The 26507-nt window shown below is 38.7% G+C and overlaps 1 protein-coding gene and 1 non-coding gene across 5 annotated transcripts in view; one reads left to right on the forward strand and one right to left on the reverse strand.

Annotated features, from left to right (window-relative positions):
* The window catches only part of FBXL20 (F-box and leucine rich repeat protein 20), a 96865-nt gene that overhangs the window by 53392 nt on the left and 16966 nt on the right, over positions 1 to 26507 (reverse strand). The window contains exon 1 of one of the 4 annotated variants that reach the window (XM_032871483.1): positions 8752 to 8875. The exons of the other annotated variants lie outside the window; for them this stretch is intronic. The gene's annotated coding sequence lies outside the window, so the exon portion shown is untranslated. Of the gene's footprint in view, positions 1 to 8751; positions 8876 to 26507 lie in introns of those variants that run through there. 4 annotated transcript variants of the gene reach the window in all.
* On the forward strand, positions 633 to 776 carry LOC116876119. The gene has a single exon (XR_004384338.1). It is a non-coding gene; the product is annotated as a U4 spliceosomal RNA (small nuclear RNA).

Below are 26507 nucleotides of genomic sequence, written 5' to 3' on the forward strand. Positions count from 1 at the left end.
GAGCTGAAATCAACAGTCAGACCCTTAACCAACTGTACCACCCAGGGGCCCCTACATATTTATCTTAAAAGCCCAGTAATACAGTTTTATCATTACTGTGTTACACAAGTGTCTTTTAATTCAGCTGAACTAATATGAGAGAAAAATGTATTTATAGCCTTCTGTATTTACTCCTGTAATTAACTTTTACAGTGCTTTTCCTTCAAGTTACCATCTGGAACCATATCCTTTCAGCTCAAAGGACTTCCTTTAGTATTTCATGTAAAGCAGTATATTTCATGTCTGCTAACAACAAATTCTCCATGTTTGCTATTCTGGGAATGTCTCTATTTTGCCTATATTTTTCAGTAATAGCTTTGCTGGATTCAGAATTCACTTAAATTATTTTTGAAGGAAAATTCACATAAAATACACCATTTTAAAGTACAGTTCAATGGCATTTAGTATTTACAATGCTACACAACTGCCACATCTCTCTAGTTTTAAAGTTTTCATTCCCCCAGGATACCCAGTCCTCATTAAGTAATCATTCCCACAACCTACCATCCCATCTCCTCCAACTCTTAGACCTAGCCAACCACTATTCTCCTTTCTATCACTATAGATTTCCCTATTCTGGATACTTCACATAAAGCTTTGCGCAGTGGCAGTATCATAGCCAATGAGGTTTATCTAAGGCGCGATTATCGCTAATTGGATACTTCACATAAGTGGAATCATTCAATGTAATCTTTTAGGTTTGGCTTATTTCATTTTTTAGGTTTACCCATACAGTACCATATCTCAGTAATCCATTCCATTTTATGGCTGATGAATCTTTCATTGTATGGATATACCAAATGTTTATCCTTTCATCTGTCAATGGATATTTGGATTGCTTCTACCTCTTGGCCATTGTGAATACTGCAGCTATGAACATTATTTGTGCACAAGTACTTTTGTGAATATTTGTTTTCAGTTCTTTTGGTATCTGTCTAGGAGTGGATTTTCTGAGTTATATGGTACTTCTAACTTTTTAAGGAACCACCAAAGTGTTTTTCAAACTAACTTACCAATTTATACTGCCACCAACAATATAAAAGTTTTAAACTTCTCCACATTGGGAGGACCTAGCTGGCTCAGTCAGTGAGAACATGCAACTCCTGATCTAGGGCTCATGAGTTTGAGCCTCACACTGGGTGGAATTTACTTAAAAAACACAAGTTTCTCCACATAATAGCCAATACTTATCTTCCCACTTTTTCTATTAATTATATTCATCCTAGTGGGTATAAAGTGCTATTTTATTATACTTTTGATTTGCCTTTCCCTAATGACTAATGATGTTGAGCTTATTTTCATGTTTGTTAGCCTTTCGTGTATTTTCTTTGAGGAAATGTCTATTTAAGTCCTCTGACCTCGTAAAATTGGGTTGTTCTGTTGCAACTGCTTTGTAAGGGTTCTTTAAATATTCGATATATGATTATTTAGATGTATGATTTACAAATAATTTCTCCCATTCTTTAGGTTGTCTTTTCAGGTTCTTGAGTGTCCTTTGATACGTGAATACAGAATTTTTTTTTTTTAAGATTTTCTTTATTTTAGAAAGAGAGAGAGAGCACGTGAGCAAGCAGACTCCCTGCTGAGCAGAGAGCCTGATGCAGGGCTCAATCCCAGGACCCCGGGACCATGTTCCGAGCCGAAGGCAGACCCCCAACAGGCTGAGCCACCCAGGTGCACCAAATATAGAATTTTTTTTTTAAATTAATTAATTTATTTATTCATTTTATTTTTTTATTTTTTATAAACATATAATATATTTTTATCCCTAGGGGTACAGGTCTGTGAATCGCCAGGTTTACCCACTTCACAGCACTCACCATAGCACAAACCCTCCCCAATGTCCATAACCCCACCCCCCCACCCCCCATCAACCCTTGGTTTGTTTTGTGAGATTAACAGTCACTTATGGTTTGTCTCCCTCCCAATCAAATATAAATTTTTTTTAAAGATTTTATTTATTTATTTGACAGACGAAGATCACAAGTAGGCAGAGAAGCAGGCAGAGAGAGAGGAGGAAGCAGGTTCTGCGGAGAGCCCAATGTGGGGCTTGATCCCAGGACCCTGGGATCATGACCTGAGCCGAAGGCAGAGGCTTTAACCCACTGAGCCACCCAGGTGCCCCACAAATATAGAATTCTTAATTGACAATTTTTACTTTCTACACTTTGACTTGTTAACCAACTGCTTTCTGGCTTCCATTGTTTCTGGTGAAAAGTCAGCTATCAATCGTATTGCTAGTCTCTTGTATATCATGAATTCTTTCTGTCTTGCTTTCCAGACTTTTTCTTTGTATCTGGATTTAAACAGTTCAATAAAAACATGCCCAGGTGTAGACCTCTTTGTGTTAGTCTTATTCACTCAGATTTTTGGATGTGTAGATACACATTTTTCATCAAATTTGGGAAATTTTCAGCTATTATTTCTTCAAATATTTTTTTCTATCTCTCCCATCTCCAACTACATATGTATTGCTGGTACAGTTGATGTCCCACAAGGTTCTGTTAATTTTGTTTCATTCTTTTCTCCAAATTGGGTTATTTTACTGTTGTCTTCAAGTCCACAGATTCTCTTTCTGTGTGATCTCCAATTTGATTCTGAGTTCCTCTGCTGGTAATTTTTTTAGTTATTTTACTTTTCAACTTCAGAATTTCCAGTTGATTCTTTTTTTTATAAATTTCTATTTCTTCATTGACATTCTCTATTTGAGTCACTGTCATCATACTCTCCTTTAATTATTTAAACCTGATTTCCTCTAGTTTTGTTTTTCTTTTTTTAAGTAGGCTCCATGCTCAGCATGGAGCCCAGGGCAAGGCTTGAACTCATGACCCTGAGATTAAGACCTAAGCTGAGACCAAGAGTCAGAAGCTTAACTGATGGATCCACGCAGGTGCTGCTCCTTTAGTCTTTAAACATGTTTATATTAGCTGCTTTGGAAGTGGTAATTAGTCCTTTAGCTGTATATAATAAAGTATGGTAAGAAATACACTAAAGAGAGAACTGCAGTTTGAAAGAAAAAAAAATTAGAAGATATATAGAGGGCTTAGATCTTGCTATACTGGAAACTGAAACTATTCCTCATCTTCTGTCTCTCAGGCCATAACATTCTCAAAATGAGAACTAACCACAAGGTAAATATCAGATAAAAGATTTGGCTATAGGTTCCTTTTAAAAAACCTCAGAAAATTTTGAAGCCATACCTAGCTGACTCTCTCAACTAGACAAGAAGCCCTCTAAGAAGCTTAAGGGAATTACGCCACAACAGCCTACAACCAAACTAGAGAAAGGCCTGTGTTAAAATGAGTTGTAATATTGTAGCTTTTGGGACAGAGAATAACACAAATCAGATTCATAAAAAATCCTAGAAGGTTTTTTTATTATTTTTTTTAAGATTTTATTTATTTATTTGAGAGAGAGCGAGTGAGCATGAGTGGGGAGAAGCAGAGGGAGGAGGAAAAGCAGACTCTGTGCTGAGTGTGGAGCCCAACACAGGGTTGGATCTCACAATCTGGTGACCATCACTTGAGCCAAAACCAAGAGTCGGATGCCCAGCCAAGCCCCCAGGGGCCCTAAAAATCCTAGAAATTTTAGTATATGTACTGCCGAAGCGAGCACGAAAAATCCTAGAAATTTTAAAAGAGTATGTACCGAAGAAAAAAAAAAAGGAACAGAGACTATTCAAAATGAAGAGGTCTCTAGGATCCCAACTTTCTATAGAAAGGAAGTCACTGAGAAAGATATTCAGCTTCATAAGACACTTCTTACGTAGTAGGAGAGAACTGTCTGAAAGCAGCATTAAGAGCCCGGAATGTGGTACCAAGAATCACAGAGAACAACAGATTAGGGAACCATTCCAAGGAAGCAGAACTGGGCCCCAGTCAAGGTACATTTCCTGATTCTGGAGTAGATGACCCTGACAACATGTGCCCAGCTAGATTTCAGAACTGGTAAGAACCCATAATTGCTACATGCCTCCTGTTATCACCCCCTTTTTAGAGGGAATATCTATTGTCATTATTCCATCCCTGTGACAAGAGTGTATATATTGTGTGTTTGGGGCAGATAACTTTTTAGTTCAAAGGTCTCTGGATCAAGAGGAACTGCATATGAGGACCACTGGAGGGGATATTTTGCATGTGATAAGAATGTGAATCACTGGAGTCAGAGGGAAGACCATGGTAGAAACTCATAATAATGGTTTTCAATAAATCTTAACTCTTTATGGCAATGCCTTTTTGCAATAGGATTTTGCTGTACCTCCCTTTAAAAGGTAGAGTCTGTTTTCTCACCCTCTGCATCTGAGTTGACATGGTGACTTAATCTGACCAAAACAATGTGGTGGAAGTAACAATGTGTGATTTCCAAGGTTAAGCCTTAAGAGACACTGAAGCTTTACCCTCTTGAAACACTCATGCCACCACGTTAAAAAAAGATTCAGGCTAACTCTCTGAATGATGAGAGACCATGTGGAAAAAAGAGTACTAGCTGACAGTGACACACAGGTGTCAGACTATAAGTGAGGCTATCTTAGACACTCAAGTCCCAGTCAAGCCACCAGACAACTGGAGCTTCGTGAGTGACTTTTCCAGCAACCAGCAGAAGTCCTGTTGGGCTGAATAATTAATTGTTTTAAGCCACTAAGTCTTAGAGTGCTTGTTACAGCAAAAGCTACAAAAACAGGCTCTTCATATAATGTTTATGACTCATGATTACAGATTTGAGTAAAACTTGAGACACACAAAGGGAGCCCAACACAGGTCAAATATTTTGGTAAGAGGAAAATTTTAGTGAAAAATTAAGAATGAAATTTTAGGAGGCGCCTGTCTGGCTCAGTCAGTAGAGCATGCAACTCCTGATCTCGTGTCATGAGTTCAAGCACTATGTTGGGCACAGAGATTACTTATAAATAAATAAATAAAATTTAAAAAGTAATAAAGAGCTCTTCCTCTCCTTAAAACATTTTTTTTAATAAAGAAATCCAGAGTTAAAGCTACATAAGATTTTCTTTTCACCGTTTTTTCCTATAAGTAATTTTTACTCATTATGCCATTCCTTCATTCAACTAACACCAGATGTTTTTCCAATTGGCTGATTTTCTTGCCAGAATCTAAGAGGAAAAACATTTTTGTATGGCTAAATAAACCTAAAACAAAATCAGTTTGTAATTCCTCCACCCTACATCTTGTCCCGAATAGAAATAAAATTGCATTTTAAATAAAAACTATTGCCAGTGCATTACCATCTCATAAGTAAATTTATCATAAGAAAGAAATTCCTAGATTAAAAATACCGAGGAAGGAATACACTTAGAGAACAGATACATAATTAATAGGTCAAACTTTCTGCTTTGGACACCTTCTAACATCTGACTCAACATTCTGAGCTTTCTTTTATCCTGACTTCTGTTTACTAACCAAAATCTGTATCTACTACCAATTCATTGCTCTCAGTATAAAATAAGTGTACACCTTTATTCTGTTTTCTGTTATTTCTTTCACTTATTCAGTTTTAACTAACCCCAGCAACATTTTAGGGCCCTCACGACACCATGAACTTTGGTGATCCGCTTGGTATGACTGGAACTCATTTTGGAAGCTGCTCAATCCAGGAAATCTTCCATGCCCTACTGAAAACATCTTTGGAGGTTATGAAGTGAAAGAAAAGAACTGATAACTCAAAGTAACAATATAATTACTTGTCCTTCTCACTCCTCCTCCTTCACTGCCCCAGCCCCACCCCATCTACTATATAAACACTAAAGAACTAAGAGTAGATACAGGCCAGGCAATAATGGGATCTGACTCAGGATTACCAAGTATTTAAACTCTAATCTCATATTCCAAAACACCGCAGGGATTGGTAAATCAAGGGAAAAGTAGAGTTTGAGTTCCTCATGTACAAATTCTAGTCAATGTGCCAGAAACTGAAAACTGGCAGAAGCTGTGGAATTTTCCAAGACATATGTCAGATAGTAATTTTACAATTCACTCACAAACACACATTCTAAATCATCTTACTGTTATGGAAATATTTCCAAAGCAATAGTATTTTAACACAGCCATGGTATTTATTTGTAGAAAAAGCATTCTCCTGTTTTAGATAACACAAGAATCAAATAAAGTACACAGCACCCAGGATATCCTAACTGCATGTCAGAAATATTTAAATTTAAAAGGAACCAAGAGAAGCAATGTTAAATTAGAACAAAGACTCTTTAAAGCAGAACTGAAGAACTAACTTCCTAAGAAAGTCATTCAGGGAAAGTAATACCAAGTTAATAGTTAAAGGAAATCTACTAGACTTCTTGGGCCATGATATGAGTCAGACAATGGTGTGATTATGAACAAGACAACTAAATAAAGGATGCATGATATAGCTAGATATTTGCCTGGTATTAATTAACTGATAAGTATCTGGAAAGAGGTCTCTACAACATAGTATATAATTTCATTGACTTTTTATATAAAAAAAATCAACCAAGACAAAAGGACTGGAAAAACAGAGTCCTCCTTACCACTACATCCTATAGACTCTTCTAGGAGGTTCTGGTTGCCTTTCTTTTTCTAAATAGGCTTGACTTGTCAAATTTAGATTTGTCTATTGACATCCTGCTGTGGAATGTAAGTATTTAGTTTCAACTTCTGCCTCCATTCTCCACATCCCATGTAATTTCATGGGTCTTCGTTTAAATCAAGAGTCAGAGTAAAAGGACTGGAGAGATACCAGTCAGTACTCAGCCAAGTAGAGCAGTAAGACCAGGTACTTCTCTCTGCAAATTAATGACTACCTCATTTTTGTTGTTGTTGTTTTGTTTCCTATGTATTTTTAGCTTTTCCTCAAAAGCTCCAACATCTGTCACATGTCTATCGATATTTTCCATATGCTCAAATACGTCAGATACGGTCTTTTTCCTGCAGCCGTACATTCCCGAAACCCTTTGTTCTTTCTTCTGCTTCACTCTGCTCCAGGATGCTCTGGACTGGCTACATAGCTGTCATCTTGGGCTCTCCCTTAGCTCTTCTGTTTGAATTCTGCTTCTTGAACCTGCTTTCTTCTTTCTTGCTATTTATGGGCAACTTATGAACAACAACAAAAAAACGCTCATGAGAACTAGAATTTTGGAGTCACTTGAGCGTCTGAAAATATCTTTATTTCAGACTCACATTTGATTGATAATTTGGCTGGGAATAAAATTATAGGTAGGAAATCTTTCCCACTGAAGATAATATGAAGACACAGCTTGATGCATTTCTACCTCCCTCTGTTACTACTGTGATATGTAATGCCATTCTGATTGGTCCTTTGAATGTAACCTCTAGTTACCCTTTCTGGAAGGTTTTAGTAAAGTTTCTGTATCTCCAGTTTACCAAATTTCATAATCACACCTCTTGGGTCTTTGCCTTTTTTACTGTTCTTTCAGCATTTTCTTTTTTTTTTTTTTTAAAGATTTTATTTATTTATTTGACAGACAGAGATCACAAGTAGGCAGAGAGGCAGGCAGAGAGAGAGAGAAAGGAGGAAGCAGACTCCCTGCAGAGCAGAGAGCCCGATGTAGGGCTCGATCCCAGGACCCTGGGATCATGACCTGAGCCGAAGGCAGAGGCTTTAACACACTGAGCCACCCAGGCGCCCCTCTTCCAGCATTTTCAATTTACAATCTATGTCTTGGACAATGTTTTGGAGATTTTTTAGGCATCATTTCTATTTTCTCTGTCCTCTCATATTTGAATTTCTATTAGACCACAAGGTCCAATAATAGACTATCTTGAATTTTAAAAATTATTTTTCTCTTGGGGCTCCTGGGTGGCTCAGTGGGTTAAGCCTCTGCCTTTGGCTCAGGTCATGGTCTCAGAGTCCTGGGATCAAGCCCTACATCGGGCTCTCTGCTCAGCAGGGAGCCTGCTTCCCCGCCCCATCTCTGCCTGTCTCTCTGCTTCCTTGTGATCTCTCTCTGTCAAATAAATAAATAAAATCTTTAAAAAAATTATTTTTCTCTGGTGGTACCTGGGTAGCTCAATTGGTTAAGCATCTGCCTTTGGCTCAGGTCATGATCAACAGGGAGCCTGCTTCTCCCTCTGCCCCTCCCCCTGCTCATGTTCTCTCTGCCTCAAATAAATTAAATCTTTTAAAAAAATTATCTTCTACTTCCCTCCTTTAATCTTTTTGTTCTAATTCCTAGGAAACTGTTTCAAATTTATCCACAGTCCTCCCATTATTTGGAGGGGGGGTGTAATTATAATATTTTCTATTTGCAAATGTTATTTCTTACCTGTTTCAAGATTTTCAAAATAACATCCTGTTCTTTTGAAGATGCAATATTTCATTTCTTAGAGATTAAAACTCTCTCCCCCCCCAACCCCACTTTTCTCCCTCCTTTGCTCTTTGCCCTCTCTCTTACTTGTTTGGCCTCCCATTTTATTTTAAAATATTTATCTATTTTGAAAGACAGAGAGCAAGGATGCATGCAAGGGGAGGGGTAGAGGGAGAGAAAGTCTTAAGCAGACTCTGTGCTGATCTTTTGACTCTGAGATCACGACCTGAGCAAAAAAAAAAAAAAACAAGAGTCAGCCACTCAACTGACTGTGCTACCCAGGTACCCCTGGCCTCTTATTTTAGAGGCTTCCTCAACTATCTGGTTATTCCTTGACTGTCAATTCCTATTCATGGCATTAAGAAGCTAAATGGAAGCTCATTTTTACTTTGAAGACCCACCAGTCTGTATGCAGATTTTCATTTAATTCCTTGGCTCCAAACCCCTATCCTCTTCATGCATCTGATGTTCCTGGATCCAGAACCCTCAGCTTCCATTTTCTTGGAGAAAAAAATCCCCAGTTTCCTAGAGGAGGAAGAAGTAGTTTGCATGATTCAACCACTTCATATAAGACTTTCAAATATTACTTTTTTTGTTTCATTTTGTTTTGTTCTTTTAACATTACCTACTTTTAATCTCAAGCCTCATCCTTGTCTTTTCAGAGACATTTTGCCACCAAGTGTTGAGTCTCTGGGGAGGCTGTGTTGGGTAAACTCATTTCCTTGTCTCTGCAGACAACCCAGGGTGTACCTTCCTCCCTTTGGCTAAATCACTTAACATTCTTCTATCCATTTTTTATCTTCTAAAAAATAGTTGAAATTTTTCATCTATGGTTTCTTCTTCTTCCACTCATTTTTGTCCCTGGGATCTTATGCCTCTTTTTATTCCTTTATTGTAATTTTGTACTATTTGAAAAGGAAAGGAAATACATATCCTCTCAAACCCCATGTTTAATCAAAACACTAGTTTTAGATGTTTTTGATAAAATCATTAAGCATATTTACTAAACTTGTGGAGACTACAAAACCTATTAGGATAAATAATACCTTTGTTAAAAGAATTAGGATTCAATATGATTTCTAAAGGACAGTATCAAGAGGAAACTAAATAGGGATAAGTTTAAAAAACTATCATTTAGATTAAGCAATTAGCAGTTATATAAATACAAAGCAGGAAATGTGGTTTCACAAAAAAAACTTAGATGAGTCACTTATGTTACTTGCTGGAACAAATTTTATAGAAAAACTATAATCGTAGGATACATTAAAGATCCTAAGATCAAGCAAGAAAACTATGCTACTGTATATGGTTGTCTCAGGTCATGCTCCCAGGAACCTTGGTTCAAATCCCACATTGGGCTCTTTGCTCCGTGGGGAGCCTGCTTCTTCCTCTGTCTGCTGTTGCCCCTGCTTGTGTGCACTCGCTCTCTCTCTCTCTCTGACAAATGAATAAAATCGTAAAATAATAATAACAAAATAAAATCTTAAAAAATAAAGTAACCAAGAGATGAAGGTATAATACATCATTATTATATAATGATAAAGGGGTCAGTTCATCGAGAGGATATAACAATTATAAATATTTATGCACTTAAATATATAAGACAAATAGCAACAGAACTAAAGGGAGAGATAAACAGCAATTTTATTTCTACTCTCTACAACAGAACTGCCAGACAGGGAATCAATAAGGAAACAGAATATTTGAACAACACTGTAGACCTAACGGGCCTAACAGACAATATAGAACATTCCATTCAAGGGCTGCAGAATATACATTCTTCTCAAGTACATGCAAAATCATTCCCCAGGACAGGGGCACTTGAGTGGCTCAGTCAGTTAAGCATCACACTCTGACTTCAGCTCAGATCATGATCTCAGGGTCTTGAGATTCAGCATCCCCCCTTTTGGGATCCATGCTCAGGACCAGAGTCTGCCTGAGATTCTCTCCCTCTCCTCACACATGCTGCATGCTCATGCACACACTCTCAAAATAAATAAATAAATAAATAGGAAAAAAAATTCTCCAGGACAGAACATGTTAGAGTACAAAAAAAAACTCAACAAATTCAATAATACAGATGTTCTATCAAGTATTTTTCTTGACCACAATGGTATTCTGATGTGTGTTTTCCAACACCATCAAGTAATTCTCCAATCCGTAGCAGACACTACCTGTGTATCCTACAAATTTAACTCAATTCTGACACTATCTACAGGAGACAGTATCATATCCCACAAGTTGAGGGCTTAGTCCCACAAAACAAGATTGTCCCACTTGAGATGCCAACTGCAAACCTAGGTTGTTACATGTGCTTCTAACTAACTGGCTATAAATTGATGGTTCCCATGATCCCTTCCCCAGGTTCAATTTATCTGCTTGAGAGGTTCACAGAACCCATAGAAACATTAACTTGCATCTGCCAGTTTATTTTATAGATATAGGTGAAGAGCCAGATGAAGAGGTACATAGGAGGAGGTCCAAAACTGTTCTGAGCACAGGAACTATTGTCTCCATAAAAACTAGGGTGTGCCACTCTCCTGGTATGTGATGCCACCAACATGGAAGATCTCTGAACCTCACCATTTTGAGTTTTTATGGAGGCTTCATTATACAGACATGATTGTTTAAATCACTGGCCATGTGCAAGTGATTCAACTCCCAGCCCCTTTATCTTCTCGGGGTTAAGGGAGGAGAGAGATGGGACTGAAAGTTCCAATCCTCTAATCAAGATTGGTTTCCTTACCAGCCTCTATCTTAGAGGCTTACTAGAGACTTTCCAAAAACCACTTTATTAACATAAATGCAGTGTGGTTGAAAGTGGCTTGTTATAAGGACCAAGATGCCATTTCACCTCTATGGCTCTAAACTGAGGATGAAAGATCGAATATTTTAACAAAAGAAGTTTCCATTGTTCTTATCATTTAGGAAATTCTAAAGGTTTTGGGAGTTGTGAGCCAAGAATTATGGACAAATACCAATATATTTATTTATTATAAATCATAATATAACAAGTATGAAACTAAATATCAGTCACAGGAGGAAAAATGGAAATTTCACAAAATGCATGCAAATTAAACAACACACTACTGAACACCACTGGATCAAAGAAGAGATCAAAAACTATTTTGAGACAAAAAGAAATGGAAGCACAACATACCAAAACATATGGAATGCAGCAAAAGCGGTTCTAAGAGGAAAGATTATAGCCATAAATACCTATCTTAAGAATAAAGATCTCAAACAACTAAACATTACACCTGAAGAAACTAGAAAAAGAAGAAAAAAACTAAGCCCAAAATTAGAAGGAAATAATAAAGATTAAAGCAGAAACGAAGGAAACCAATGGAAAAGATAAATGAAACTAAGACCTGGTTCTTTCAAAGGATAAACAAAGCTGAGAAACCTATAACCAGACTAACTAAGGGAAAAAAGAGGACTCAAACAAATAAAATTGTAGACGAAAGAGAAAACATTACAAATGATACCAACAAAAATGTAAAGGATCGTGAGACTACTATGAACAATTATACCTGACAAATTGGACTACCTAAAAGAAATAGATAAATTCCTAAAAACACATGACAACCTAATGTTAAAGTAATCAAATAAAAAGGCCACTGGCCTCAGGTGGCTCTAACGCCTTGGTATGGAAACCAAAACTTCAGTAGCCTCTGAATGCAAACCAAGACCTAAGCCAGAGTCAATGCACTGGAATCTGGGGAAAAAAAACAAAAACAAAAACAAAAACAAAAAAAACGAAGAAAAATCTCAAACAAGGTAACCATATAAAAGATAGCCAATTAAATAATTTCTTTATTTTTCTTCTGCATCTTATCTATAAAAACCTTGACTCTAGTCCTGTGGGTGGAGCACTTCTAAAACATCATCTGGACTGGCACTCTGTGATTTCAATCAGTGTTTGCTCAAATAAACTACACAAAATTTTAATGTGCATCAGGTTATTTAACACTTCCATGACTGAATCATGAAAAAGTAGAAAATCTGAACATACCAGTAACTAGTACGGAGACTGGATCAGTAAGTAAAAACCTCCTCCAATAAAAGTCCTTCAAGACCAGATGGTTTCTGGGGGAGATGAACCATGAGAGACTATGGACTCTGAGAAACAATCTGAGGGTTTTGAAGGGGTTGGGGGTGGGAGGTTGGGGGACCCTGGTGGTGGGTATTATGGAGGGCACGTATTGCATGGAGCACTGGGTGTGGTGCATAAACAATAAATTTTGTTACACTGAAAATAAATTACATTAAATAATTTTTTTTTAAAAAGACCAGATGGTTTCACCGGTAAATTCCAGGAAGCATTTAAAGAATTAATGTCAATCCTTCTCAAACTCTTCCCAACAAAACTGAAGAGGAGAAAATACTCCCAAACCATTTCATGAAGCCAGTATTACCCAGTTACCAAAGCCTGATAAGGAAACTCTAAGAAAACTATAGGCCAGGAAAGCCTGGGTAGTTCAATCCATGAAGCCGCTGCTTTGGGCTCAGGTTATGAACTCAAGAGTCCTGGGACTGAGTCCCACATGGGGCTCCTTGCTCAGCGGGGAGGCTGCTTCTCCCTCTGCCTGCCTTTCTCCCTGCTTGTGCTCTCTGACAAATAAATAAAAAAAAAAAAAAGTGAAAAAGAAAGAAAGCTATAGGCCAATACCTTGATGAATGCAGATATAAAAATTCTCAACAAAATAGTAAACCAAATTCAACAGCACATTAAAAGAATCATATACCATGATCAAGTAGGATTTATCCCTGGGATGCAATGATAGTTCAATATACCACCAGTCAATGTGATATACCACATTAATATGCCACATTAATAGAATGAAAGATAAAAATATGATCAACCTCAGCAAGTACAGAAACACTGGACAAAATTCAACAACCTTTCATGATAAAAACTGTCAACAAATCAGAAACAGACAGAATATACTTCAACATTAATAAAGACTATATATGACAAACCCACAACTAATAGCATACTCAACAGTGAACAGCTGAAAGCTTTTCCTCTAAAATAAAACAAAAGACAAGGGCACCCCCACTCTAACTACTCCTACTCAGCATAGTACTAGAAGTCCTAATCAGAGTAATTAAGCAAGAAAAAGAAATAAAAGACATACAAATCAGAAGGAAGAAGTAAAATTATCTGTTTGCAGATGACATGATCTTATATATAGAAAATCTTAATAAAGAAAACAATCCCATTTGCAACACCAAAAATAATACTTAATAAATGTTACCAAGGAGGTGAAAGATCTCCACACTAAAAACTGTAAGACACTGATGAAAAAAACTGAAGACACAAATAGAAAGAAAGCCCATGTTCATGGATTGTAAGAATAGTGTTAAAAATGTCCATACTACCCAAAGTGATCTACAGATTCAACACAATCGCTATCAAAATTCCAATGGCACTCTTTCACAGAAATAGAAAAAATAATCCTAAAATCCCTAAGGAACTACAAAAGACCCCAAATAGCCAAAGCAATCTGGAGAAAAAACAAAGCTGGAGTCATCACTCTTCTTACTTTGAAATCATATTACAAAGTTATAGTAATCAAAACAGTATGGCACCTGCATAAAAACAGACATATACACTAACAGAACAGAATCAAGAGCCCAGAAATAAACCCACGCATATATGGTCAACTAATATTTGAAAAGGGAACCAAGAATCCTCGATGGGGAAAAGACAGTCTGTTTAATAAATGGTACTGGAAAAACTGGATATTCACATGCAAAAGCATGAAGCTGGACCTCTATCTTATACCACTGAGAAAAATTAAATCAAAATGATTAAAGACTGAAATAAATGTAATACCCAAAACTGTGAAACTCTTACAAGAAAACAGTGAAAATGCTCAACACTGGTCTTGGCAATGATTTTTTGGATAGAACACCAAAAATTCAAGCAAGAAAAGTAAAAATTAACAAGTGGGACTACATCAGAGCACCTGGGTGGCTTATTTGGTTAAATCTGACTCTTGATTTCCCCTCAAGTCATGATCTCAGGGTAGTAAGATCCAACCTTATGGAGCCTGCTTAAGATTGCCTCTCTCCCTCTCCCCTGCCCGTTCAAGTGCACTAGCTCTCTCGCTCTCAAAAACAAAACAAAACAAAAACAAAAAACAGGTGGGACTATAAACTACAAAGCTTCTGGGGTGGGGGGGGGGGAGGACCTGGGTGGCTCAGTTGGTTAAGTGTCTGCCTTCAGCTCTGGTCATAGTCTCAGGGTCCTGGGATCAGGCCCATCTGGGGCTCCCTGCTCAGTGGGGAGTCTGCTTCTCCCTCCCTCTCTGCCCCTCCCTCATGCTTGTGTTGTCTCTCTCTGTCCAAATAAATAAAATCTTAAAAAAAAAAAAAAAAAACTTCTATAGGCACCTAGCTGGCTCAGTCAGTAGAACATACAACTTTATTTATTTATTTATTTATTAAGATTTTATTTACTTATTTGTCAGAGAGAGAAGCAGGTTCCCCACTGAGCAAGGAGCCCAATGCCAGACTCAATCCCAGGACCCTAGGGATCATGACCTGAGCAGAAGGCAGATGCTCAACCAACTTTATTAAACCTCTTTATTAAAGACTTTTTTTTTTAATTTTTAAAGCTTTATATTTTTAAAGATTTTATTTATTCATTTATTTGACAGAGAGAGAAAGGACAGCAAAAGCAGGGGGAGCAGCAGGTGGAGAAGAGAGGGAGAAACAGACTCCCCACTGAGCAAGGAGCCGGACATGGGGCTCGATCCCAGGACCCTGGAACTGTGACCTGAGCTGAAGGCACACACTTAACTGAATGAGCCACTCAGGTGCCCCGGATACACACACACACACACACACACACACACACACATATATATATTTTTTTCTTTTTGGGAGAGAGAGAGAGTGCGTGAGAGCACAAGTGGGGGGGAGAGGGAGAAGCAGGCTCCCCAGGCAGTAGGGAGCCCAATATGGGGCTTGATCCCAGGCCCCTGAGATCATGACCCGAGCTGAAGGCAAACACTTAACCGACTGAGCCACCCAAGTGCCCCTACAACTCTTTTTAAAATTTTTATTTGTCAGAGAGAGAGTGAGAGAGAGAGCACGCACAAGCAGGGGGAGTGGCAAGCAGAGGGAGAAGCAGGCTCCCCACCAAGCAGGGAGCCCGATGTGGGACTCGATCCATCATGACCTCAGCCGAAGGCAGACACTTAACTGACTGGGCCACCCAGGCATCCCAAGCATACAACTCGTAATCTCATGGTTATGAGTTCAAGTCCCACAGAGCTTACTTACTAAAAATAACTTTTTTAATAAAAAATTAAAATACCTCTATACTGCAAGAGAGATGATCAGCAAAATGAAAAGGCAACCTATAAAACAGGAAAAATTTTTGCAAACTATTTATCTGGAAAGGGGTTAATATCCAAAATAATACAGAACTCACACAACAATAGCAAAAAAGCAAATAACCCAATTTAAAAATGGACACTAATAACACATTTTTCCAAAGAAGATATATAAATGACAGCAAGTGTATGAAAAAGTGTTCAGGGGTGCCTGGGTGGCTCAGTGGGTTAAAGCTTCTGCCTTCCGCTCAGTTCATGATCCCTGGGTCCCCTCTCTGCTTAGCAGGGAGCCTGCCTCCTCCTCTCTCTCTGCCTGCCTCTCTGCCTACTTGTGATCTCTATCTGTCAAATAAATAAATAAAATCTTTAAAAAAAAGTGCTCAACATCACTAATCATCAAGGAAATGCAAATCAAAACTACAATGATAGAACCCTCACACCATCAGAATGTCTATTATTAAAAAGACATGAGGGGCGCCTAGGTGGCTCAGTGGTTTGGGCGGCTGCCTTCAGCTCAGGTCATGATCTCACGGTCCTGGGATCGAGCCCCATATCAGGCTCTCTGCACAGCAGGGAGCCTGCTTCCCCCTCTTTCTGCCTGCTTCTCTGCCTATTTGTGATCTCTCTCTTTCTCTGTTGAATAAATAAATAAAATCTTAAAAAAAAAAAAAAGACATGAGATAACAAGTGCCCTTGAGGATGTGGAATGGAAATCTTTGTGTACTCTTGGTGGGAATGTAAATTGGTGCAGCCACTAACAGTATGAAAAAGCAGTATGGAGGTTCCTTAGAAATTTAAAAATAGAACCCCCATATAATCTAGCAATCCTACCTCTGGGTGTGCACGCACACATGCGCGCGCGCACACACACGAATATTATTCAATTATAAAAAAGAAGGAACTCCTCCCTTTTAAAACAAAACAGATGAGGGCATTATGCTAAGTAAAGTAAGTGAGAGAAAGATAAATACTGTATAATCTCATTTAAATGTGGTGGTTGCTGGGGTCTTGAGGGGTGGGGGAAATTGATAAAGGTGATCAAAGGGCATAAACTTCCAATTACAAGATGAGTAAATTCTGCAAATATAATGTAGAGCTTGGTGAGTATGTTAACATTACTGTATTGCATACTTGAAAGTTGTTGAGAGAATAGATCTTCAACGTCTTCACCACACACAAAAGTTAACTGTGAGGTGACAGATGTGTTAACTAACCTTACTGTGGTAATCATTATGCAAAATATACACATACCAAATCATCACACTGTATACCTGAAACTTACATGCTTATATGTCAAATTACATCTCAATAAAACTGGAAATTTAAAAAAAAAAATGGGGGGAGGGCGCCTGGGTGGCTCAGTTGTTAAGCAGCTGCCTTCAGATCAGGTCATGATCCCAGGGTCCTGGGATCAAGTTCCACATCAGGATCCCTCTCAGCAGACAGCCTGCTTCTCCCTCTCCCTGCCTCTCTGCCTACTCAGGCTCTCTCTCTCTATAGCTCTCAGTCAAATAACTAACTAACTAACTAACTAAATAAATAAGTATCTTTTTAAAATTGGGCGGTGGGGGGAAATAAGGAAACCAAAAAGAGAACAGAAATTAAAAAATGTACTTTACCTAAGGATTACAGAATGTACTAAAACAGGCTTATATTTATGGTTATTTTTCTTAAGCATAAAAAAAAAAAAAGGATCAAAATTAAAATCAATACAGACTGAGGGGAAAAAAACAGGCCGGTGTCATTACTGTAGGTATAATCAAAGCAGGATTTAACCTAGATCCTAAGCTTGATAACTCTGTTCTTTGGCAGTACGCTTGATCCTATCTCCCCAAACCAGTGGTGACTCCAACGCAAAATGGAAAAAGTTAAGACAATGAGATTTTTCACAAATCTACGTGCATTGTTAAATGTTGGGATTATATCCTTCATATTTGATGTAAATTAATCTGTACTTCATTTTAAAATATCAACAGCATATGTTATGTTTTCTAAAATAATACTTGCAACCTTTTATTAGACCCCTCCCTCTTTAAAAAAATTTTTTTTTTCTTTTTTTCCATTTTAGGGGCGCCTGGCTGGCTTAGTCAGTGGAATATGTGACTCTTGATCTCAGGGTTGTGAGTTCAAGCCCCACACTGGGCATGGAGCCTACTTTAAAAAAAATTTTTTTTTCCATTTTATTAATCCAAGGCTTTTGTAGATTCCCCAGAACTTTTGTTCTATGGGGCAGTTCTATAAATAGTTTGGTCATGAATGACTTCATGCAGTTGTCTGCCATCAACTGTAAAGAATGAAGAAAAATATGCTTACAGATTTCTTTTAAAATCAACACTGAGGGGCACCTGGATGGCTCAGTGGGTTAAAGCCTCTGCCTTCGGTTCGGGTCATGATCCCAGGGTCCTGGGATCGAGCCCCACATCCGGCTCTCTGCTGAGCAGGGAGCCTGCTTCCTCCTCTCTCTCTCTGCCTGCCTCTCTGCCTACTTGTGATCTCTGTCTGTCAAATAAATAAATAAAATCTTTAAAAAAATAAATAAATAAATAAATAAAATCAACACTGATAGGCATGAACCTGTTGATATATAAGCATAATTATTAAATTCAGCTATCTTTTCTTTGGGGCCATTCTCTTAATAGGAAGATTCTTTAATCTTTTACCTAGTGGACAGAATTCTGGAACTAAGGGAGGGAAAGAGACTGGGAACTTCCAATATCCAGTGTAGCAGATCAGCTCCATCCTCCTCTGGGGCTTGGGGTCCTAGGTCCTGAAATTCTCAAATTCAATTCCTCCAAAGAATAATCTCCTGACTTCTGTAAGGCTGATAACAGCTGCCCAACTATTCAGAGTGAAAGGGATAAATACTGAGAGGAGGGAGGTGGGGCAGAGAGGGATCCATCTCCCAGTACAGACTTTCAGACAACCCTCCTGTTCTCAACCTCCAACTATGGTATATAGTACTTCCATGCTCTGAATTTCTCAGACAGATGTCCCGCGGACAAATCATGATCTGTCTCTTGCCAGTATTCTCCTCTATAGGCACTTGGGTTTGACCTTCCTCTCCTCTGCTAAATCACTATTTCCTTCTGCTTTTCCTCTTCCCATACAAGCAGGATTACAGATATCTCATAGTTTCAGAGATGGGAGTTTATATTCCTGTTTTTATGTGATTTTCAAATGAGCCAGGAAATAATTTTACTTCACTGTCCTAACCAGAAAGAGGCGATGTCTGTAATCTTTCAAGTCAAATAAACTTGAAAATGAGCCAACTACTTACTGTTCAAGGGCTAAATGTTTACGTTTGATAATTAATTCCCAAAGGGTACCACAACTGAAATCAAGAACTCAAATACTCTGTTAAATTAGACTACTTCTTGTTTTCAAAGAGAGCCTAAATTTTCTCATCTCTCTGGCTTTTTATTTTCTACCTAGAAATCTATTTTTAATGCTCTGCTCCATGGGCACCTGGGTGGTGCAGCTGGTTAAACGTCTGACTCTTGGTTTCTTTTACAAAGATTTTATTTATTTATTTGACAGAGAGACACAGCAAGAGAAGAAACACAAGCAAGGGGAGTGGGAGAGGGAGAAGCAGGCTTCCGCCCAAGCAGGGAGCCTGATGCAGAGATCGATCCCTGGGATTGTGACCCGAGCCAAAGGCAGACACTTAACAACTGAGCCACCCAGGAGCATGATGGGCTCCATGCTCAGTGTGGAGTCTGCTTAAGATTGTCTCTCTCCCTCTCCCTCTGCCCCTCCCCTGCTTGTGTTCTCTCTTTCTCTCTAAAATAAACAAATCTTAAAAAAAAAAATGCTCTGCTCCAATTTCATATCCTTCATGAAAGCTTCTTTGATCCTTTCCATTACAGAGGAATATCTCCCACTGCAGGTTTCCATGAAGAAGAACTTTTTTCTAAGCCCACCCCTGGCTTCTCTGTATTTCTTTACTCATAGAGATGGAATAACTTATCTGAACCTACCTGACTGGTTAATCTTAGAAGTGTGAAGAGCAAACTTGGTTCATCTGTGTTTCTACCTTTTCAAGGTTTGGAGCAAATGTTCTCAACTTCTTTAGGGAACAGACTCTCCCTTGTGTCAGAAGGCTTAATCCAGCACAGCACTGCTTGGAACCAGGAGGGCCTACCTAAAGAATTTAGGTTAAAAGGCAAAATTTGGGGCACCTGGGTGGCTCAGTGGGTTAAAGCCTCTGCCTTCGGCTCAGGTCATGATCCCGGGGTCCTGAGATCGAGGCCCACACTGGGCTCTCTGCTCAGCAGGGAGCCTGCTTCCTTCCTCTTCTCTCTCTCTGCCTGCCTCTCTGCCTACTTGTGATCTCTGTCAAACAAATAAATAAATCTTTAAAAAAAAAAAAAGGCAAAATTTGATTCATACACTGAAAGCTGTATCCTCCAACCTGGTCTCTCTCAGTAATATAAGTGATATTTTGGCTCCTATCAGCCACTCCTATTTTCTGCATATTTCTAGAAGTCTGGCAAGGATAAGGGGGATGCTTTATTTGAGACTACTTCAGAAGTCCCCAAATTCTCTAAGTAGAGAAGTTCTCTTGCTTCCCTGTAATCCGTGGCACACTGTTTACAGTTCTATTACAGAGGTTACATTTTACTTACTGTGTTGATTATCTTCTAACTCACTAAACTAGTGCTGCAGTTATTTGTCTTGACCCGTCTGGTTGCTCCCTGAAAGACTGGCTCAAAAGGTTTCTCTTTATTTTGCTGCACTCGAAAGGAACCTAGTACTAAAGAAACTACACTACTTTGCCCAAAACATTTATAGGCAAATGTATTAGTCACTGCTGTCTGAGGGACAGATAGCAGAGCAAACAGCAGACTAATCAAAGAGGGCTAGGGAGGAAAGGACCAGAGGAAGAGATGTCCGTAAGGGTGCTGAAAAGCCCCACCACATTCCTGGGAATCTAAAGGCCCCACACATGCCTCAGGTTGTATACATACTCAAGAAAGACCTGAGAAGTCCCTAAGCTGTCACTGCTGGCTGATCTTGAGGGTGTGCAAAAGCAGGAGGTGGTGGCTAAAGTGTCTGGCTGAGTGTTGCAGGCATGTCTCAACATGCACAAAGAGCCTCTCAGCAAAGACTGAAAATTTTGGTTGCAGGTGTTTAAGGAAATCTCTGTAAAATTGTCAGCTGACTACCACACTAATGGAACAGACATATCAGTGGCTACACACGACAAAGAATGCACACTTGACAGAATTAATTCAGAAAAGACACTCAACAAACAATACTACCATAAGCAGGATCAACAAACCCTGGAGGGAAGAGAATGTGATTTCTAGAGTTGCCACATTTTAATATTCAAGATGTTCTGTTTTCAATCAAAAACTACAAACCATGCAGAAAAAGTATTTGCAAATCATATAGATGATAAAGGTTTAGCATCTAAAATAAAGAACTCTCGGGGTGCTTGGGCGTCTCAGTCAGTTAAGCATCAAGGTCGTTGAGTTCAAACCCTGCACTGGGCTCCACACTGGGCATGAAGCCTACAAGAAAGGAGAGAAGAGAGAGAAGAGAAGAGGAGAGGAGAGGAAAGGAGAGGAGAAAGGAAGGAAGGAAGGAAGGAAGGAAGGAAGGAAGGAAGGAAAAGAAAGAAAAAAGAAAAGGAAAGAAAGGAAAGGAAAGGAAGGAAAGGAAAGGAAAGGAAGAATTCCTTCAACTCAACAATAAAAACATAAATAACCCCATTAAAAAGTGTGCAAATAATTTGAATAGATACACACATGGTCAAAAGCATATGAAAAGATGCTCAACATCATTAGTCATAAGGGAAATACAAAACAAAACCACAATGAGATACTACTTCACATTCATTAGGATGTTATAAGCAAAAAAGGGGGGAGGAAAAAGAAAAGAACAACTGCTACTAGAGATATGGAGAAGTCTGAACCATTGTACATGGCTGGTGGGAATGCAAAATGGTACAGCTGCTGTGGAAAAGTTTGGCAGTTCCTCAACATGTTAAACATAAAACTGCCACACGATCTAGCAATTCCACTCCTAAGTACATACACGTAAGAACTGAAAACAGATTTCAAACACATACTTATTCATAAGAATATTCACAGCAGCTGGAGTGCCTGGGTGGCTCAGTCGGTTAAATGACCAACTCCAGATTTTGGCTCAGGTCATGATCTCAGGGTCCTGGGATCAAGCCCCATGTGAAACCTGCTCGGGGGGGGGGGGTCTGTTTCTCCCTCTCCCTCTGCCCCTCTGTCCTGCTCATGCTTTCTCTCTTAAATAAATAAAATATAAAGAAAAAAAAAAGGTAAGAGAGGAATATCTTTAGGGTATTAAGGAAAATAAATGCAACTGAGAGCTCTATACCCATCTAACCTAAGGGGACCCCACCAATTAGGAGAAAAGAAAGATGTCCCCACATATATAATAACTGAGTTCGCCACCCATACATCTACAGTAAAATAACTTAGAAAGGATCTACCTTCAAAGAAGAAAAGTGTACCAGGTACTTCTGCCTCTGCTTATAGTAGTGATGGACTACATTATTCTCATGAATTCTCCTAACATGGACCACTAAAAAAGTTGAGTGAAGTAATGGGTGCCCAGGTGGCTCAGTTGGTTAAGCTGGCTCAGGTCATGATCCCAGAGTCCTAGGATGGAGTCCCATATTGGGCTCCCAGCTCCACAGGGAATTTGCTTCTCCTTCTGACTTTCTCCCTTCTCATGCTCGCTCTCTCTCTCTCTCTCAAATAAATAAATAAAATCTTTAAAAAAAAATTTGGGTCAAGTATTAAAAATGACAATAATAATAGTAGACTTTCTAAAAGCAGGGATTAGGAAAAAATAGTATAAAGAACTATCAATCAAAAATCTAGAACGTGAGAGCCCATACTCAAGAATAAAACTCGATGTCAGTATTATTAGATAAAATTTAATTCAAGGACAGAATCATTAAGAGTAAAAAGGAGGTTTTCTTTATAGAAGGAATTCACAAAGAAAACTTAACATTTGTTGAAGTTTATATATCTGAAAACAGAGCTTCAAAATATATGAAGAACTGCACTACAAGAAAAAATAAACAGGGGTGTCTGGGTAGCGCAGTTGGTTAAGTGGCCAAAGCTTGGTTTCAGCTCAGGTCATGATCTCAGGGTCCTGGGATCAAGCCCCGAGGTGGGCTCAGGGCTCTGCACTCATCACAGTCAGCTTATCGCTCCCTCTCCCTCTGACCCTCCCTCCACTCGCTCGCCCGCACTCGCTCAAATAAACACATCTTTAAAAAAAAAAAGGGAATAAACAAATTTCAACATGGCTGGAGAATTTTAATATTCTTATAGAAACCAACAGACAGACAAAATGTTAACAGAGACCTCTAGGATCTGAGTAACACATATATAACAAGCTTGATCAAAGAGATGTTTAATGAACTCAATCAAACAACTTACACTCACTGATGTCCCTTATGTGCCCCGCACCCTTGTAAGCCCTTTTTATCTATGACATCATTTAACTCTTACAACAACTCTGGAAAGGATTCTATGACTAGTTCCATTTCGTAAGTAAGAAAACTGAGGTGCAGAGATCAGATGTGTTCCAAGATCACACAATTTTAAAAAGTGATCTTAGCCAAAGTATGAATGGATGAAAAAATCAGCTTTGCCACAGTAAGACAGTGTGCTGCATGTTAGCAATTAGAAAAGATCTTGAGAAAATAACAGATAATAAAGTAAAATGTTTTACTGGACAAACACTATGATCCGTTTCAAAACTATCATCAGCCCTCTCAAAGTTTTCCACGTTTAAACAGACTTTTAAAGTTTTTCTAAGTTAGAAATACAAGGTCCGGGGGTGGCTCAGTGGGTTAAGGCCTCTGCCTTGGGCTCGGGTCATGATCCCAGGGTCCTGGGATCGAGCCCTGCATCGGGCTCTCTGCTCAGTGGGGAGCCTGCTTCCCTTCCTCTCTCTCTGCCTCCCTCTCTGCCTACTTGCGATCTCTGTCAAATAAATAAATAAAATCTTAAAAAAAAAAAAAAAAAGAAATACAAGGTCCGCTTTCCCCTCCCCTAGGAGGGGACAATCAGTACGCTTCTCCTTCTCCACCTAAAAGTCTTTTGTTTCCTCTACTTAGGTATCTATATCTATATAAATAGACACAATTTTAAGAAATGTTAAGAAGATGGGGTATTCTGGTCTCCAGCCTCTGGCTGATAAGCACTTCTTCCTTTCTGCAATTCAGTTCTTTAAAAAGACAGTCTCATTTTAAAATCTTTTGTCTGTGATCTTTTTTCCACATCAAACCCAAGCATTCAATAAACAGAAAATTCTACTGTCTTCCAACACAGAATATTTATAAAAATTGATGATGCTCTTGACCACAAAGAAACATCAAACACCTATTATCATAAGTAACTAATATACATATGTTACACAAACTAAATCAAAATTAGAAATGACCAAGAAAACAGCACCTTAAGATCAATATACCTGAAGTTTTAAAATTCAGACAGGAAATAGTGGAGCTGAGATATGAACCCAGGTAGTCTGGTTCCACAGTTCTGCTCACTGAACACTAAATTATGGTTCTAATTATTGTGTTCCAAGTCAATATTATCCAAAGTGTGATACTCACTTAGGGATCACCTTTATATTTCCTAGAAATGCAATTTTATGGGCCAGGTGACTTTCCAGTTTTCCAGGTGATTGTTAAGGAAACTGAACTTAGAAAACCCCTTCTCTAAACCATGATTCTTAATCCTAGAAAAAGCTCTGCTTTGGATTCCTTATAATGCGAGATAACAATCACCTTATTATTTAAGCTACTAAACAAGTTTCCTGTTACTTGTAGCTGAGAGCATCCTAACTGGATACAAAAATGAGCACACAAAAATCAACAAACTTCATAGCTGTCTAATGACAGTAAATCCTATCAGCTCTGCTTTCAGGATATATCCAGAACCCAATTACTTCTTAAACCTCCACCACAATCAACTTCACACAAGATACAACTATTACTTTTCTGAATTACTGCAAGAACCTTAAACACCAGTTATACACTACTTCTCCAAAAAGCAAGAATGATCCTTTCAAAACTTGAAATATAGCATGTTCCTCTTCTGCCCCCGAATCCCTCTGGCTTCCCTCGTCAGAATAAAATTAAGAGCCAATGAGCCCATTCGTGGTCTGCCTTGCTCTCCATCAACCCCTCTCCATTCTCACTCCTAACTTTGACCTCACTCCCTCCCACAGCAACCCAACTTCACCATCATCTGGCCACAGGGACCTACCCGGTGGCCATTCCACGAACACATCAAGCGCACTCCCACCTTCATTTTTCCATTCCTTCCCCTATAATGGTCTTTCCTTGCTTCTTTTTTAAATTTTGATTTTTTAAAAGATTTTATTTATTTATTTGACAGAGAGAGACACAGCAAAAGAGGGAACACAAGCAGGGGGAGAAAGAGAGGGAGAAGCAGGCTTCCCACCAAGCAGGGAGCCTGATGTGGGGCTCAATCCCAGGAACCTGGGATCATGACCCAAGCTGAAGGCAGACGCTTAAAGATTGAGCCACCCAGGCGCCCCTGTCATTTTTTTTTTCCTTTAAGTAATCTGTTCACCCATCATGGGGCTCGAATTCAGAAACCCAAGATCAGGAGTCGCATGCTCCACCAACGGAACATCAGGTGCTCTGTCCATGATGTCTCTAACTCTGCTCAAATGGTCACTTCAGCCGTCAGGTCTTCCTTAACCATTTTATGTAATTACGAACCATGCCCAATTCCCTTCCTCTTTTTCTTGTATTTATTTTTGTCCACAGTACTTATCAGCATCCGACATATTATATAATTACTTTTTAAAAGATTTTATTTATTTGACAGACAGAAATCACAATTAGGCAAAGAGGCACACAGAGAGAGAGGGGGAAGCAGGCTCCCTGCAGAGCAGAGCCCAGGACCCTGGGATCATGACCTGAGCCAAAGGCAGACACTTTACCCTGCTGAGCCACCCAGGCGTCTCTATAATTACTTTTAAAACCAGTTTTATGTCGAATTTCCCTCACTACATTTTAAACTCCCAAAGGGCATTTCTTGCATTTTGTCCACTTTTATACCCTCAGCATCAATAGCAATCTCATGCATGTATAAATTACTCAACAAACATTTGCTGACTGAATGAGTGATTAGAAAATATAACAGAAAAAAAGTCCACTTATAATATTATTAAAAATGATAAAGCATGCAAAAACAAAAACTGGGTAAAATCGTAAAGGAAGAACTCTATACAAATGTGCTAGAAAAAGCTAAATATGTATAATGTTCATGAATGGGAAAGAAAATATTATGAAGTTATGAATTTCCCCAAATTAACGTATAAGGCCAATTAACCAGAACTGTGGTACTGGCAATAAAAAATAGATGTATGAAACAGAACACAGTTCAAAAACAGACCTCTGAATTAATTAATTTTATGTTAAAAATGGCATTTCAAGGGGCATCTGGGTGGCTCAGTTAGTTAAGCGTCTGCCTTTTGCTCAGGTAATGATCCTGGGATCCTGGGATCGAGTCCCTCATCGGGCTCCCTGCTCAGCGCGGAGCCTGCTTCTCCCTCTCCCACTCCGCCTGCTTGTGTTCCCGCTCTCGCTGTGTCTCTCTATCAAAAATAAAATCTTAAAAAAAAAAAAAAGGCATTTCAAAACCAGTGGGGAGAAGATGGACTAAACCATGGTAGAATAACTGGGTATCCATATGGGGGGAAAGCTCATTTAGAATCCTATCTTACAAAATAAACTTCAGGAAGGTTAAAAACAGATGAAAAAAAATTTTAAT

This window comes from Lontra canadensis, unplaced genomic scaffold, assembly GCF_010015895.1.
Source record: "Lontra canadensis isolate GAN:19392208 unplaced genomic scaffold, GSC_riverotter_1.0 scaffold43, whole genome shotgun sequence".
In the NCBI taxonomy this organism is placed as follows: Eukaryota; Metazoa; Chordata; class Mammalia; order Carnivora; family Mustelidae; genus Lontra; species Lontra canadensis.